Genomic DNA, 18,612 nt, shown 5'->3' with positions numbered 1-18,612 from the left:
CCAATACTGTATGAAAATACTATTGTGTACACTAACTTACAGTGGATGCAGTCTCCCTTACAGTCGGAGGAGAAAACGTTTACATCGGACTTGTTTCACAAACAAAAAGAGCAACATAACAGAAGAATTATTTCAAGTGTTTCAGTTTCCTCTATCTCCATCTAATGAAAGCAGTCTTCAGACACACGGGTCACAGGTCATCTGACAGCGCAATGCCTCCAACGCATGTAAGCCCTTTAAGATGCTTGTCTGTAATTAGTGTGGAGGAAACTAGTTAACATGAGGTGAACGAAAACTGTGTCAGCTTTGTTAGAACACGCATTTATCATACACAAACATGAGAGGACACCCACACACACACACACACACACACACACACACACACACACACACACACACACACACACACAGTTGAATACAAGCAAACACATGCAAAGGCTCGCACACATGCAAACACACACACCCACGATAGTCCACATCCAAACACTGGCATCTCCTCGGGCTTCTGCTCACCTGCGAGCTGAGGACTCATTAGAGGGAGGAGAAGATGGGGAGAGAGGGGGAGAGCTGGAGGGCAGGAGGGGGGGGGGGCTGGGAAGGAGGAGGAGGAGGAGGGGACAAAGAGAAGAGGAAGGACAGCAGGGTGAGTGGGGGGGTCTGCTGGGTGTGATTTGTTTTGTTTAAGCCATTACCACAAACACAGAAATTGGAAACACTCTCACATCATCACCTGGACAAACACACTCAGCAACATCCAACACACACCTCCTGCCTTCCTGACACACCACTGCCAAAATACTGACCAAGAACCAAACAGCTTGAAGACCAGGCCGTCTATGGAGAATGTTGGTGTGTGTGGGTGGGGGTGGGGAGGGTGGAGGAGTGATGTATTGTCAAGGCAACAGTGTACTGTATATAATGAGGATGAAAAAAAGCCCCTGTCATCCCAGCAACCACAGTCAGACGGTCATGAGTAAAGCAACGTTCTACTGGCCGAAAAAGCCAAGCTCTGTGCGCGTGCACGAGTCAGCCTCAGCGTGACGTAGGATTAGATGTTTCTTGTTGTACCTATGGGCATTGAGATGGCACATTAAATGTGTTTATGTGTGCATCTGTGTGGTTGTGTGTGTTCGTGTTCATGTGCATGTGCATGCACAGCTGTGTATGCATGTTTATGTGTGCACCCTCATGTGCTGAGGCATGTTCAGTGCCACTTCGTCTTTGGTGTTGGGTTTAAGAGGCTAGAGGGAACGTTAGAGGAATGTTACAAGGGCATCCAGGTAGCGTAGCGGTCCATTCCGTTGGATACCAACACGGGGGTCGGCGGTTCGAATTCCCGTGTTACCTCTGGCTTGGTCGGGCGTCCCAACAAGACAATTGGCCGTGCCTGCGGGTGGGAAGCCGGATGAGGGTATGTGTCCTGGTCACTGCACTAGCGCCTCCTCTGGTCGGTCAGGGCGCCGGTTCGGGGGAGGGAGGGGAAAACTGGGGGGAATAGCATGATCATCCCACGCGCTACGGCCCTCCTGGTGAAACTCCTCACTGTCAGGTGAAAAGAAGCGGCTGGCGACTCCACATGTATCGGAGGAGGCATGTGGTAGTCTGCAGCCCTCCCCGGATCGACAGAGGGGGTGGAGCAGCGACCGGGGCAGCTCGGAAGAGTGGACTAATTGGCCAAGTACAATTAGCAATTAGGGAGAAAATGGGGGCAAGAATGTTACAAGACAGGACATCAGATATATCTGAGATGTGTGTGTGTGTGTGTGTGTGTGTGTGTGTGTGTGTGTGTGTGTGTGTGTGTGTGTGTGTGTGTGTTTTACATGTACGTGTATGTTATTCTTATTCATGCTGCTCACATTCTCCAGGGAAGTGGCCGGTTTGTCATTACAGTATGTGTTCAGTTGTGTGACAGATTCTGCCCTGAGTCGACTGCTTGCTGCTGAATAGCACATACCTGGATGAACACTGTGCACACACACACCCCTCTCTCCCCTCGTGCTTTTCATGTCCTCTAAAACCAGATTACCACTACCTTTATTACCTAACAAATCATGCAGCAACCTTCTGGTGTTGATGAGTCAACATCAGGGCGCCTTGGCACACGCAGGACTGGGGATGACGTCACGGAGGGCAGGGCACCTATCAAAGCGCAGAAGCGCCAAAGGCTGAGCAAGGGAAGACCGGTGCATGAGAGGACCAGGTCTATAAAAAGCGGCCCAAAACAGAGGTAAATACCAGCGGTGTTCCCAAACGGTCTGAGCTTAAATCACCGTCTGTGTTGCATAATGTCGACAAAAACAAAGGAGCACGACTTGGATAGTGACCTCTTCAACCCTTTGTGTTACCCTGGGATATATGCGCGTTTGTGCATATTCAAATGTGTGTCCGTGTGCATCTTTGGTTCTGTGTGCGTGTATGTGTGAAAGTGTGTGTGCATATTTTTCTGTGCCCACACATGCACACGTTCACATGCAGATGCAGAGCACACTGCCTTCAGTAGACAGGGTAGAAACGTGTAGAGAATGTACATGCTTATGTGTAAGAATGCGTGTGTGTGTGTGCGTGCTTGTGTGTGTGCGTGTGCGTGTGTGTGTGCTTGAGGCTGTACTCCTGCCCTCATATAAAAATGATTTCAAATATTTGTGTTAATAATTATTCATCATTTACAAGTAATGACATTGCTACCGTGTACATATATCTGTGTTTGAGAACAATATTTCCTGATTAATATCATTACTATAACACTTAAGTTAGAGTAGTACCTCATCTTTGAGAATACATTATTGCTAGAGTGTGTTTGAGAGGTGAAACATTTGCAATACTGAGATGTTAGGATGTGAAAAAAACTGCATGAACGTTTTTACAATATTATATTTAGTTACTGATTTTAGAATTAAGCAAACAGCAATTTTCAACTTCTGAGTTTCACTGAAGTTGACCGGAAGGTGTGCTCCAATTATCGGGGCATCACACTGCTCAGCCTATCTGGGAACGTCTACTCTTGGGTGCTGGAAAGGAGGCTGCGACCGATTGTCGAAGCTCGGATCCAGGGGGAACAATGCGGTTTCCGTCCTGGCCGTGGAACAACGGACCAACTCTTTACCCTTGCGGAAGTGCTGAGGGGGGCATGGGAGTTTGACCAGCCAGTGTACATGTGTTTTGTGGACTTGGAGAAGTCTTATGCCCGTGTACCCCAGGGCACTCTGTGGGGGGTACTGCGGGAGTATGGGGTACCGGGGCAGTTGCTACAAGCCATCCGGACCTTGTATAACCAAAGTGAGAGCTGTGTCCGCATTCTTGGCACAAAGTCAAACACGTTTTCGGTGGGTGTCGGACTCCGCCAAGGTTGTCCTTTGTCTCCTATTCTGTTTGTGATGTTCATGGACAGGATCTCAAGGCGCAGCCAAGGCGAGGAGTGTGTCCGTTTTGGGAACCTCCGAATTGCATCTCTGCTCTTTGCAGATGATGTGGTTTTGTTGGCTTCATCAGGACGCGACCTCCGGCGCGCACTGGGGCGGTTTACAGCTGAGTGTGAAATGGCCGGGATGAGAGTCATCACCTCCAAGTCTGAGCCCATGGTTCTCTACCGGAAAATGGTGGCTTAATCCCTCCAGGTTGGGGATGAGTTGCTGCATCAAGTGAAGGAGTTCAAGTATCTCGGGGTCTTGTTCACGAGTGAGGGTAGGATGGAGCGGGAGATTAACAGGCGGATTGGTGCAGCATCAGCAGTAATGCGGACGTTGTGCCGGACCGTTAGGGTGAAGAAGGAGCTGAGCCAGAAGTCAACGCTCTCAATTTACCAGTCAATCTTTGTTCCAACCCTCACCTATGGTCATGAGCTTTGGGTAGTGGCCGAGAGGGTGAGATCAGCTGAAATGAGATTCCTCCGTAGGGTGTCTGGGCTCAGCCTTAGAGATAGAGTGAGGAGCTCGGACATCCGGAGGGAGCTCGGAGTAGAGCCGCTGCTCCTTCGCATCAAAAAGAGCCAGTTGAGGTGGATCAGGCATCTGATTAAGATGCCTGCCGGTCGCCTTGCTTTGGAGGTTTACTGGGCACGGCCAACTGGGAGGAGACACCGAGGTAGACCCAGATCTCGCTAGAGGGAGTACATGTCCATTCTGCCCTGGGAACGCCTTGGGATCCCCCAGGAGGAGCTGGAGGGCGTTGCTGGGGGGGGGGCGTCCGAAGTGCCCTACTTAGCTTGCTGCCACCGTGACCCGACCCCGGAGAAGCGGTTGATAATGACATGCGATGATGAGATGAGTTTCAGTGATATTTGCCCCCCTTAGTGAGATGGAAATCCTGCACAATTGATGTAACTCATTGTGGTGGACACGTATTGGGGACAGAATTCAACCCAGGAACTAAGGGTTAAGTCATGGTTGCCCTGGCAGGTTAACGCAGGGTTAAGTTATGGTTGTCCAGCCAGTTTTCTGGTTATTCTTGCCACCTCCGCTCAGTCGAGCTGTGGGTTTTGTTTGTCTCGCTGATTTACCGTGGATTAAAGAAAGTTGCCTACACGGCTAAAGTGTGAACCTACGGTCTTCTCCGTTACTTCGGCTCTACACTGGTTATGAAACCGCTTATCCTGGAAGCCGTAGCGCACCCCAGCGCTGCCACTACGTAGTAGTACCTGGTCTCGTCTGCTGTTATGTCTCTGAGCGCGAACTGTGCCTCAGCCTGCGCGAACCATGTAGCCGCGGAAGACTCCCAAAACTCCGGCAGTTTAATTGCAACGGCGTTCGTAGCCATAATGTGTGTGGTTTCAGAAAACTTATCCGAAAACCGACGTCGGGGTCACCAGTGTAGAGCCGAAGTAACGGAGAAGACCGTAGGTTCACACTTTAGCCGTGTAGGCAACTTTCTTTAATCAACGGTAAATCAGAGAGACAACAAAACCACAGCTCGACTGAGCGGAGGTGGCAAGAATAACCAGAAAACTGGCTGGACAACCATAACTTAACCCTGCGTTAACCTGCCAGGGCAACCATGACTTAACCCTTAGTTCCTGGGTTGAATTCTGTCCCCAATACGTGTCCACCACATCATCTTTATTCAGCGCTACATATTTGTATATCATTCCCATTTGGTAAACATAACAGATTAAAAGGCTGACATTTGAAAAAATGATGTTTAACCACACAGGCCTACGGTGTTTCGACATCCTCTCCTTTGTTTCGGTAAAGGACTCGGTAACCCACTTATGCAGCTGGATTTTCATTGGGTGAACTCAAGTGAAAGATTTAAATGACATCAGTCTTACCACTAAGGCAACACACAACATGGGACAAACAGGGAGGTGCAGTGTTCTATGTGAAACTGTGCATTTGTGTGTGATTGTGCGTTTCAGTTTGCTGTTGTGTGTGGAGGAGCGTGGGGAGTCAAGTCCCTTGCCTCCACTCAGCGTGTGCAGCAGCAGCTGCAGCTTGCAGCCTCGGTCTGCACCGTAGGGGCCATTCGGTGGTCTCGGAGACTGGCATACAAATGTATAACGGTGATGAGTGATGACCCAGCGGACGGCTCTGCTGGTGCATTTCAAACTCAGGGCATCACGATAGAGAAAGACTGGGCCCTGCCGGAGACCTTAATAATGCAACATTCATTGGGACTTGCAATAAATAAATAAATAAATAAAATTTTAAAACGAAGAAGAAACATAGTTCCAGGTCAATCATTTCAACTATCCTTAAAAATAAGGGTCATGTTGGAGGAGCATTTTTGTTGTTGTTGTTGCTCTTTTCGTGTGTGTGTGTGTGTGTGTGTGTGTGTGTGTGTGTGTGTGTGTGTGTGTGTGTGTGTGTGTGTGTGTGTGTGAGAGGGGGGTTGTAATGCAGTGATCAAAGCATGTTTCAACTTCACAACAACCCGAGGGTTAAAGGACAGAATCCTGATGGACAGTCGGACCCCATCTCTCCTTATAGTCCCCCCTATCACGTCACCTTACTTCTATCTGCAATACCAAGCAAGTGCTGCACGCGCGCACACACGTGTATAAGCAAGTACAACCCTGCAAACAATGAAATCAGACCTCACACATGGAAATGTTGCAGAGAGAGGAACCACATGCACGTGTTCACACTCAAACACAAACACACACACACACACACACACACATTTATTATTTTTTAACATTTTTCATAAATGAATGTTTTTTGTTTTGTTTTTTGCTTTTTTTATTTCCCTTTTTCTCCCTAGTCGTATCCGGCCAATTACCCCACTCTTCCGAGTCGTCCCGGTCACTGCTTCACCCCTTCTGCCGATCCGGGGAGGGCTGCAGACTACCACATGCCTCCTCCGGTACATGTGGAGTCACCAGCAGCTTCTTTTCACCTGACAGTGAGGAGTTTCACCAGGGGGACGTAACGCGTGGGAGGATCACGCTACCCCCAATCCCCCCGGTCCCCCCTCCCGACCAGGCGCCCTGACCGACCAAAGGAGGTGCTAGTGCAGCGACCAGGACACATACCCACATCCGGCTTCCCACCCGCAGACACGGCTAATTGTGTGTGTAGGGACGCCCGACCAAGCCAGAGGTAACACGGGGATTCGAACCGCCGATCCCCGTGTTGATATGCAACGGAATAGACCGCTACTCTACCCGGACGCCTCACTCACACTCACTCTCACTCTCTCACTCTCTCACACACACACACACACACACACACACACACACACACACACACACACACACACACACACACACACACACACACACACACACACACAAACAAAGGCAACCCAGAGCGCTTGGCACCCACCGAGAAAACCAGAGAGTGTGAATGGAGCGGCGTGTTCCAGCTCCATCACGCCCACAACGCAAAAACAATGCCCTCAATGTGCCATTCCATTCATATTCTGGCACTGGGGGAAGATGGGAGAGAAGAGCTCCGGGGATTCTCTCACAAGATGGCTCAGAGCGTGGAGGCATTATAATATCTGAGAGGGTGAAATCAGCTCACTGGTACCCCCACCCCCACCGCACCTTCCTCCCATCCCCCAGCTTTCTCTCCAGGCCCTCGCTACCCACCCCCACAAATCCCAACACCTCTCATCTCTCCTCTAGCCTACTGCCTTTTTTTTGTGCCTCTCTACCATTTTTGCCTCTGCAATCCCATCCCCCCTCTAATGAAATCTACTCATCATGATCTGCCAAGGACCCCCAGGACTCAAACTCACAGCTTACACCTCACAGAAACAGCAGCCCACTTGGATGTGAACGTGTTCCTTCTATGAAGTCGGATGGTCGTCTGTGTGAGTTCTGTGTCTGTGTTGAGCAGAACCACACCAATCATGCTGTGTACTACATAGCTACCGCCATCCACACATAGGCTGAGATCTGCCTTCATACAGGCACAAAACAGCAGGGTTTGTTTTTTAAGGTATTTGCAGTATCAGATCCTTGCCCTCTATACAGCAAAATACTATAATCCCTGCGGTTTCTTCACGATTATACGTCCTGAAAGCCATACACTAATGTATTTCATATATATATATATATATATATATATATAGTATATATATATATAGTATATATATAGTATATATATATTATATATATATATATATATATATATACTATATATTTTTCCCCTTTTAGTTTCTCCCTAATTGTATCCGGCCAATTACCCCACTCTTGCGAGCTGTCCCGGTCGCTGCTCCACCCCCTCTGCCGATCCGGGGAGGGCTGCAGACTACCACATGCCTCCTCCGATACATGTGGAGTCGCCAGCCGCTTCTTCTCACCTGACAGTGAGGAGTTTCACCAGGGGGACGTAGCACGTGGGTGGATCACGCTAATTCCCCTAGTTCCCCTTCCCCCCTGAACAGGCGCTCCGACCGACCAGAGGAGGCGCTAGCGCAGCGAACATGACACATACCCACATCCGGCTTCCCACCCGCAGACACGGCCAATTGTGTCTGTAGAGACGCCTGACCGAGCCGGAGGTAACACGGGGCTCCGAACCTTCATTACCTCATTACTTATTATTATCCAATATTTAAGAATATCTGAATAAAAACATTTTCTAAATGTCTATTTTTAGAAATTTAACACTTGTGTGTGTGTGTACAGGTTGTGCGAGTGTCATAGTCATCTGTTTATGAGAAAGTTCCCCACCCTACCAGTGGAAATTATATTTGGAACATACACACTTATACTACATAGACATATTACACACCAAGACAAACATCAAACACAGCAAGAATAACACACATACATGAACTTTTAAATTACTGACTAGATAGGTAAGATGCCAAGTCCATTTTCCCGGAGATCTGGCGGGTGAAGCTCAATGATTGATCATTTCCCTGTGGATCAAGAAATCCTCATTTCGTCTCTGGGTTCAATTTTGTTCCTCCTCTTTTGGCTGTTCCCGTTAGGGGTCGCCACAGCAGATAATCTGTTTCCATCGCTTCCTGTCCTCTGCATCTTCCTCTGTCACGCCAACCATCTGCATGTCCTCCCTCACCACATCCACAAACCTCCTCTTTGGCCTTCCTCTTTTCCTCTTCCCTGGCAGCTCCATATTCAGCATCCTTCTCCCAATATACCCAGCATCTCTCCTCCAAACATGTCCAAGCCATCTCAATCTTGCCTCTCTTGCATTGTCTCCAAACCGTCCAACCTGAGTGGTCCCTCTAATATACTCGCTCCTAATCCTGTCCTTCTTCGTCACTCCCAGTGAAAATCTTAGCATCTTCAACTCTGCCACCTCCAGCTCTGCCTCCTGTCTTTTCACCACTGTGTCCAAACCATATAACATAGCTGGTCTCACTACCATCTTGTAGACCTTCCCTTTAACTCTTGCTGGTCATCTATGGGCTTAATGGCTTTTTAAAAAATACATGTGTATGCCTATGCTGACGATACAATTAATTTGAAAAATCAAGCAAAAACATACCTTTTACTGAGGCCAGCCATTTGCGAGAGAAAAAAAAAGTAGGTGAAGATACCAAGTGTTACCCAGCTGGCAAAGTTTAGGGGCAGAACAGTTCGGCTGTGGCTGCTGTTGGTACATTACACCGAGATGGGTGCTCGAGTCGTACTTAAGTCACACACGGCGACTTGAGACTCGTCCTCAAAAGACTTGAGACTCGACTCGGACTCGACATTTGGGACTCGTGAACAATCTTTATTTTATTTATTTATTTTTTGGCGCATTAACATTAAGGAAATGTCTGACGAGCTGAATGTAACCCCCTCCCTTATTATCATGCGTAACTGTTCGCGGCCACATATGACTGTAAACTGCAGCAACAACACCATGGCGAGCACGCCTGCAGCTGCTGTGCCATTTGCGATAACCTTTGACTACAATGCCTTAACACAAAGCCCAAACAGAAGAAGCATGGTTAAATGCAAGGTGTGCGGTATCAAAATAAAGGACGCTGGATCGACTGCATCAAATTTTACACATAGGCTGAGATTGCAAGTATGTGTGTAAGGTAATTTTGGGCATCCCTCACTTCCTCAGGATGTTATTGTAAAATTAGGATTTGGAGTTAGGATTAGGTTCATGTTAGTTTAAGGGTTTCGGTTAGCCATGTAGTTCTGATGGTTAGGGTTAGGGCTAAGGGATAGGGAAGGAATGTAGTCAAGTCAATGAGGGTCAAAGAAACACCAACGTGTGTGTGTGTGGGGGGGGGGCTAATGCTAAAAATGTGCTCATGCTGCATTAAGAAATCGTGTGCTATGCAATGTTTCAATTAGCACTTGCGGCTATGTGTGAGTGTAAAGGTCAATTTATTCTTCTGCGTAGAATTTGCGCTGTACGTCCGGCGTTTGTACGGTGTAGCCACGTACCCTACTCCGTAGCCTGACGTGCACCTCCCCAAAAATGTAACTAGACGTCGCAGCGACGCAGACGCCAACAATAGCCTGGGTGTGTAAGATGGCGTCGTTCGACTTCCGACGTACGAGTACTTGCACAAGAACTTCCGGCCTGGTTTGTTGAGAGAAGAGATGGCTTTATTTTATACTCGGTGTTTGCAGGACCTCCCTAAAATCATGGTCAGTGGAGTATATTGCACCGTGAGTGCTTCCTCGGTAGCTCAGACGAGCAAAAAAGAAAAGGGGTTTAAGATGTATATTCCGAGCTGCATTGACAACTACGAGGGTGAGTAACGGCATCACTAGAACTATGCTAGCGCGGGTGACGCTCACAATTTTGGAGGTAGACGGCTCGATCAAGCACCAGAAGCACACGAAATGCTCATAGGTAGCAAACCTTAGAACACAAGTCATAATACATGACATGATAGTTTCACATGTATTGTCTGTACAGTTGTTAAAGTATAGCCCAGTACTTATTGCAATCTACTATGTGTGGGTGTGTGTGTGAGAGAGGCATGGTGGGGGGTGGACTGAACAGGTGAGTTAATTTGGCAGGGGCGATTAAATGAATTTATACAAATCAGACATACCTGGTGTAAAACCGAATGTCCTCATCGGAACTTAAAAATCACCTCAGGCTGAATTTGGACTGTAGCTGGACGGTCTAGTTGTTTCTGGAGCATTTCTATTTGTTTCTTCATTGGCTCGTTTTTGGGCCAGGGCATCATCCAAAGCGGCAGGATTAGGAGCCACGCAGTAGTCATGCTCTTGCAGGCAGCTGCTGACATCCATCTCATTATCAGAAGAGTCCAGAGCTGGCAGAGGGGCAACAGCAGGATGCTCCTGGCGCTCCCACACACCTAGCCTGGGTGTGGGTTTGGAGTACTCATTCTACGCAGAGTGTGGGGACAGCTGTCGTCTGGCATTGCTGTGTCAATAACGTGTTCCGATCCGGTTAAACGGTTTTACGTGAATGACGTAAGTGAACATTGGTAGTTGTGTTCGTTGATTAAATGGAGTACGCTTCGACTAGAGCTTCATCTGTCATGTCTTTTTTCACAACATAACAAGCTCCTTTCTCGAGCCTCCTCAACACACCTGTTGCTGGCACAGTGAAATCACCCAGTTCATAATGCCGACTACACACTTTTGTACTCTTGGTGACGGTAAATGCATCCCTCCAAATCTTCGCTAGCCACTTAGTTGTTTCCTCGCAGTTACTAGGAAATGAATGGAAACTAAAAAGAGCATTATAGCACACCGAATTCGTACACTGTGGCAGACAACAGTGCTCAGTGGAGCCGGAGTCACTGTGTTTATACTTGATTGCCGTTTTTTGCCCAGTTTGATTCATTGATTTTTTCGGACGAAATTAAGATTTCGGACGGATAAGTTAGCAGCTAACTAATGATTCAGTAGGACGTTAGCATCCGGTTGTACCGGAAGTTCTTATGCAAACAGACCCACCCGGAAGTTCCGCAGCGCAACATTAATGCACAGAGCCTATAACTTGTTTGCAGTCACGTGATTCTGATGACGTGCGCGATTCAGATGGAGGGCAGGAAGTGAAGAGCGGAATGGACGAGATGGAGCTAGTTTAGCGTGAGAAAGGTAGAAACAGAAAGATATGTTGGACATGATCCTTATGTTACGAAGAGTGATTTTTTTTTTTGACGAAGTGGTCACTGCATACACACATCCGACTCCGCTCCTCCCGACCACAGACGACGGTCTGCAAGCCATTTTTTTCCAGCGTTTTCGGTCAATTTCTTACATTTTTTCCCCCCTCATGAACAACAACTTTTGGTACTCAATAACTCAATAAAACTCCTTGTGGTTTCTCAGTTAATGACGCCAAACATAGGCATTTCGAAAGTTTGTGATAGTGATTCCTATGTAGAAAATCACTTCCTGCCATCCATCTGTAGTTCGTGACGTCATATGCAAACAACCTATTGTGACTGGTCTCCTTGGTATTATCACATTTCCTCCTACGCATTCGTCCACGTCTCTCGGTGGCCGTAAAAGCACAGGAAATTCACCCTCAATCCGCATCAATCAGTCAGTGGTCACACAATCCTCAGACGTCTTCTCTTTTCTGCCTTGCATGTATTTCAGTACAAGTAAATGTTGTTCAACATTTATTAGCTCCAATTCCAACATGGCCCGCTCAGTTTTAGTCGTCATTACTTGAAGTACACGAAGAAAAAAAAACTTCTACTGTCAATGAGAACCTCAACACAGTGGCCTACAAACCCCGCCGCCATCTAGGGTTTGGATGGTGTAATTACAGAGCGACGCAGACACCAGCGCACAACAATGGATGCTCACAATGGCTTAGGGCACTTGCGTAGGCTACGGCGTAGGGTCTGCGTAGATTCTACACAGAAGGATAAATCAAGCTTCACAGAGAGCACCACGTGCTGATCCACGTGGTACTTCACATCTGACAAGATATAGGTTCCGTCATGGGAGGTTTTCCTCCATAATAAAACTGACTTCGTAAAACTCAGAACAACAGCAGCAACAATAATAACACTAATTATAACAACAATACCACTACTACTACTACTACTACTTCTTGTTACGATGTTACAATTTAATTTAGCAGACGCTTTTATCCAAAGTGATGTACATTTGAGAGTTAATATAACACAAGCAAGGATCTACTACTACTACTAATAATAAAAATAATTACAACAATAATAATTATTATTATTATCATTGTCTTTTCTAATAACACTTACTTTTATTTGCACTTTTAATACTACAAGTAAATACTAGATATCACAAGACTTTTATTCAATTAATATTCTTAAGACTTTCAGTTTTATCAAAGGGATTTTCTAGTACAATGTTATTGCTTTCATAATGTATGGATTCAGTCATGTAAAGATTTTGGATGTTATTTCCGACTGTATTTGAATAATAATGAGCTGGTGTCAGTATGGGGGTATCTCTCAGTGGTAGAGCATTTGACTGCAGATCAAGAGGTCCTCAGTTCAAATCTGAGTGCCCCCAAATGACCTTTCCATGTTTAAAGACGACACCAGTCTTCTCATAATTTAACATTATTGATAATATTACTTTGCTAGTTTTTAATATCTATGTCTTTAGAGCAATGTGAAGGCAAAAACCACATGGAAATGTAAAACATGATTTTCATTTTTGATTTTAGCCACTTTCTTATGTGGTCTTATTTATGCGCCCCCCTCCCCCCTAAAGAATCCTTGTTCTCTACATAAAAGCACATCACCAAGTGTGTTAACATGCTCCGACATCCCGCCTTGTAAACAAGCCCAGTTCAATTCATTTTTACCCATGAAGCTGTATTATCAAGCTGGCTAAACTGCTCGGGCATCCCGACTCCCCCGCTTTGATTCATTTTGTACTTGGAAAACTGCATCACCAAGCGTGTTTACACGCTCCGACATCACGTCTTATAAACAAGCCCAGTTCAATTTATTTACATATAAAGCTGGTTAAAATAACCCGACATCCCGCCTGGGAAAACATGTCTCGTGAGGCCCCTGGTCCTTGGTCGGAGCCCAGGCCCCAGGAACTTAAGTCTAGGAAAGCCCGTGCATTTATTTAGGTGCCCATGGTCAGAGGGTGATGCACACTTAGACAATTTTCCCACTAAGTGAGGTTCCAATTATCCACTAACCACCTCGCCTCACAGCAAGAAGGTCCTGGGTTCGAGCCCCAGGGTAGTCCAACTTTGAGGGTCGCCCCGGGTCGTCCTATGTGGAGTCTGCATGTCCCTCCTGTGTCTGCGTGGGTTTCCTCCGGGTGCTCCGGTTTCCTCCCACAGTCCAAAGACATGTAGGTCGGATGAATCGGCCCTACTAAACTGTCCCTAGGTGTGAATGTGTTTGTGTGGGACGGCCCTGTGATGGCCTGGCGGCCTGTCCAGGGGGTCTCCCTGCCTGTCGCCCAATGACTGCTGAGATAGGCTCCAGCATCCCCGTGACCCTGAGAGCAGGATAAGCGGTTTGGATAATGGCTGGATGGATAAGTTCCAAGTAGCCAACTGGCCCACTGTTGCCTCACAGCAAGAAGGTCCTGGGTTTTAACCCCAGGAGGTCCCAGGTCCTTTCTGTGTGGAGTTTGCATGTTCTCCCCGTGTCTGTGTAGGTTTTCTCCAGGTGCTCCGGTTTCCTCCCACCATCAAAAAGACATGCATGTTAGGGTCCTGCCTGTGTCCCTGAGCAAGCCAATGGAAAGAAGAACTGGAGTAGGTCCCCAGCTGCCCACTGCTCATCTATACAATAGGATGAACTAAATGCTGAGGATTTATTTTCTTGTGTGCATGCTTACAATTACAAATAAAGTTTCTCTCTTTTCTCTTTAAAAAGGCAGCGTAAAACGTTTAACTGTGTCCCAACCCATCTTCTCCAAATCTGGGCCTTGATACTTGATTCAGTTTGCTTCTTAATGTCATTATGAAAAATGCCAACAAGCGCACTCAAAAAATTAAATAAAACAGGTCCCACATTCAACCCTGGGTGCTCTTTTCTTTTTTATATTGCGTTATTGTGTCTTCCATATCAAAGTGTATTCTAAAGCCAAAGTCATGATGTTTAAAATCTTATCTTAAAGCATTTCCTGCTCAAAGCAGATCCTGGCTGCACAGACAGAGAATGATAAAAATCCCTTTTTATTTTTTTTAGGCAGCCATGGCAAGATAGACTCTATGCAATCAACAGCATATTTCCTGTGTAGATACAGCCCTGCGCAGGCACACACATGTGGATCCAGCAATCGTGTGCTTTTAAAGGGACTCGCTTCACTTGTGAAGCTGTTGTCAACAATCACTGGATATGAGAAATAACCCCCAGTACCAGGAAAGAGACAAGATTTATGGACTTCAAGTTAGGTTCACATGAAGACGCAAGTACTGTATTTCCCAGACTAGAAGTCATTCTATTTTTACTTGTTTAGCTGGTCCTGCGACTTATAATAATAATAACAATAACAACATTTATATAGCGTTTTTCTTGACACCCAAGCACTTCACATTGAAGGGGGTAACTTAATTCATCCACCTCCAATGTGTGGCACCCACCTGGGTGATGCACGGCAGCCATTTTGCACCAGAACGCTCACCACACATCAGCTTGAGGTGGAGAGGGAAGAATCACTGAGATAATTACATGGGGGGCTGATTAGGTGCCGAGATGGAGAGAGCCAGGTTGGGAATTTTGCCAGGACACTGGGGAACCCCCTACTCTTGGCGATAAGTGCCGTGCGATCTTTAATGACCACAGTGAGTCAGGAACTCGGTTTATCGTGTCATCCGAAGTATGGCGTCTCCTACAGCACAGTGTCCCCGTCACTGCACTGGGACACTGGGATTTTCTTTTTTTAGGATCAGGGGGAAGACTGCCCCCTACTGGTCCACCAACACCTTCTCCGGGAGCAACTCAGTTTTACCGGGAGGTCTCCCATCCAAGCCCACACCTGCTTAGCTTCCATTATTCAGCAGAAACAGGGTACATGTTGGTACGGCTGCCATATTATATTCCAAAACGATTTATACGATGTAATTTTGCCGAACGAATTCACTGCATTTGTGCTAAGGCCACTAGATGGCACTGTAAAATCGTGTGACGCAATTGAAAATACTGTACCACCCATAGAAATTGGACCTTTCACAAAGTACCGCCCCAGAACAGTGCTTGTCCAATCCTACCTTAGCAACGGTTTCTATGTGAGGGAGGTCCGTCAAGCTTTCAAACAGACAACAACATCCTGAAACGGTGTGCCTATGGGATCTGCAAATCGGATACTAGATGTCTGGAAAGTTTGGAGGGGGTGTAATTTTCTTTCCCTTCCCGAAACCCAGAACACAAGAAGCACAATGCCGGTAATGGATTTCACAGTGTAGCGCTATCTATCCTTTTTAACTGTCAAGGACAACGCTCCTGAGTTCTCTATACAACTCGGTATCCAATAAACTATTGAAGTATGTTAACTTCGCTTTTTATGTGTTTAAAATATGTTCTAAAGGCTCTAAATGTCTTACAGTGTCATCTGGTAACGCCAACTAAAAAGTTGACTACCCCTTTAAGGCGCTCAAATATTGCATATGACCCCTTTAAGGCAATCTAACATGGTCTAGACACCACAGGAATAAACACACATGAATAATCCACACTCACACAGGTACATAGAATTATATGTACAAATGTATTATGAGTAATAATTATTAGAATGAATGAAAGTGATAAGCCTCAATAGCTAATGAGCATCTGCATTCAGATATACACAAATTAATCAGACTAACACATAAGCATACAGCTCAATAACCCTATAACTAAGCCGGCAATAAAAATAAAAGAAAGTCAACCCCCAGTTGCAGGCCTGTTTCTTTATCGGGTACGTTGGGACCCTAAACAGCCCTCTTCGCTCCCCTTGTACTCACAAAGAATGCCCCTCTTCGTCTCGCGCTTCCCGCCGCAGCGCAGCAGCGAACGTCAGGCAGGCAGCCATCCTAGCTAACTGGCTAGTTAGCCGTTAGCACCATCTCACGGTCGAACCGTGCGCTCGCCTCGGCAGCCCAACACGGCAACAGACGACTCCTTCTGCGTTCCTCGATGGTCGCATGAACCCACCACTACACTGTAACTGATAACGTTACTTCGCTAAACTAGAAGACGGCCCGACTCACTGTGGGGAGAGCCCCTTACCGCATCCAGTCCATTCGCCCGTCTTGCTGTGCTAACAACGAACACCGACTGGCTAGCTCGCTCCGTAACATCGCTGGGTCCCCATATGGGACTGACGAGTAGTCAGTTTGTCTCCCAAATCCACACAAACAGTTCCCGGGATGGGTCTCGGTCAGACACCCGCACACATCACCGTTTACTAAACTTCAATTACATTTCTCTCACCGCAAAATAGCATATAACAACTCGACATCAAACTGCTCCGTTTTTCTCACACAAGGGACGAGAGACCTTCTTCTCTCCGTCCAGTCTGCTCGTGCGGACGTTTTCCGCTGCCCTCTCAACCAATCACATTCAAGGTAAGTTTCCACTAAAGCAAATGCATTTCACCTTGGTAAACAACTGTTTTGCAGAACAATATCAACAATATAATATATTCATATTCAAAAGGTATACAAAATAACAAACATAGGCCAAACTCTTATCTAATAGTGCAATGTAATATATCTAAGGCCTATAATTTAACCACAGGGTTACAGCAGTATAGCAGACGCTATGGCCAGCTTAAGCCATCCAAAATCAACAAAAATACCTGTCTGCTCCAAGCTAAGCTTGCTACTAGCTATTATTGATAGCTAATGTATTATTACTGTTACTTTTACCCACGCAATGATTATTACCATTATCAACATATCAACTTATTACTGACTAACAAAATAACATTATCAATGTACCTGATGAACGTAACCAGCTTAGTCTGTGGCCAGAGATACCTAAATTAATGATAGCTAATGATAGCTAGCCCACTAACATAACTTTGTTATGCTAGTCTCAGGTTAGCCAGGTTCCACCTTTCATTTCAGAGTATCAAGACCCGCGGGGAGGGTCGGCTGGGACGGTCTCTGGCCAGTCTGACCTCCCCCGGCCTATTTTAAAGGTTTCTCCCTCTCTGTGAGCTCCAGGTGGGGACCGGCCGTTCGGAAAAGTCATCCCACCCGCGGAGGCATCTCTTTTGCGTTATTTTGTTGAAAATACTGGTTCTGGTCCGAAGTTTAAAAAAAATCATTGGGAGATTCCTCCGGCCCCGGGGCATGTCCCTGGCCGTCCTCCGACCCCCCAGGAGCCCATACAGAACCCCCGAAAAAGCCTGGATAAAAGAACGATATGGGGAACCCTGTCCAAAATCAACACTATAATACGGTGATGTTGACAATGGCTTATCAAAAATATAGCAATGATAGCTGAAATATGTAACTTACCCTACAGTGCAAGAGCACAAAAGGTCCACAATGTGTTTCAGAATTGGTTGATGGGGTTTCTCATTCTTTGATTGGGACCGGTAAGCTTTACGCTCAATTACAGTCGCACCCGGCAGCCCGGAGTCCACGCTAGTCAGTTTTACTTTTAATATTCTGAATGTATCCCTCCTGCATACTGTAACCCCTTCTGCCTTTCACAGGAGGATATTAAGGATGAATTACTCCAAAATACATCACTTATTTTCTCTGGGAATACGCTGATTTCTTCCTTCATGTTTTGGTATTTTCCGGCTACTTCCTGGATGGTTCTGAAAAAGCTTGATGGGCATAGCAACAATAACTAAGGGGGGCGGGACTTTGCGAAAGGTCACTTGAACGAGAGTAGAGCGGACGTTGAACTGTGCTGTGGTTGTTTGGGTTTTTGTTAGTTGTGATGGTGCCAACACATCGGTGGGGCCTTAATGCCCATACTACTCTACTGCTCGTTTGGTCATCACTGCAAAACCTCACTTCAGGGAGTCCACGGCAGCGGTTCAAAATGGCCTCCACTCTGACCATCCTGCTATGTTGACTTAAACGGGAATGTACGTTCTACTCTACTATTTCTATGGTACCACCATATAAATGTGACTTATACACCAAAGCGACTTACATGTTTGTTTGTTTCTTGGTTGTTTCTTGTTTGTTTCTTGGTTGTTGTTTTTTTACACACTACCACCCATTTATTGCTGAGTGTGATTTTTATTTTATTTTCCTCCTTTTTTCTTCCCAAGCATACCCGGCCAATTGCCCCACTCTTCCCAGCCGTCCTGGTCGCTGCTCCACCCCCTCTGCCCATCCGGGGAGGGCT

The 18,612-nt window shown here is 46.5% G+C and overlaps 1 non-coding gene across 1 annotated transcript; it reads left to right on the top strand.

Moving 5' to 3' along the window:
* Window positions 1-12,781: 12,781 nt before the first annotated feature.
* Window positions 12,782-12,853, top strand: trnac-gca (transfer RNA cysteine (anticodon GCA)). Its single transcript has one exon. It is a non-coding gene; the product is annotated as a tRNA-Cys (tRNA).
* The last annotated feature ends 5,759 nt before the right edge of the window (window positions 12,854-18,612 follow it).

The sequence above is a fragment of the Lampris incognitus genome, chromosome 10 (genome assembly GCF_029633865.1).
Source record: "Lampris incognitus isolate fLamInc1 chromosome 10, fLamInc1.hap2, whole genome shotgun sequence".
Taxonomy (NCBI): domain Eukaryota; kingdom Metazoa; phylum Chordata; class Actinopteri; order Lampriformes; family Lampridae; genus Lampris; species Lampris incognitus.
Note: the sequence above shows the minus strand (reverse complement) of the source record. Positions and strands in the feature narration are given on the sequence as shown.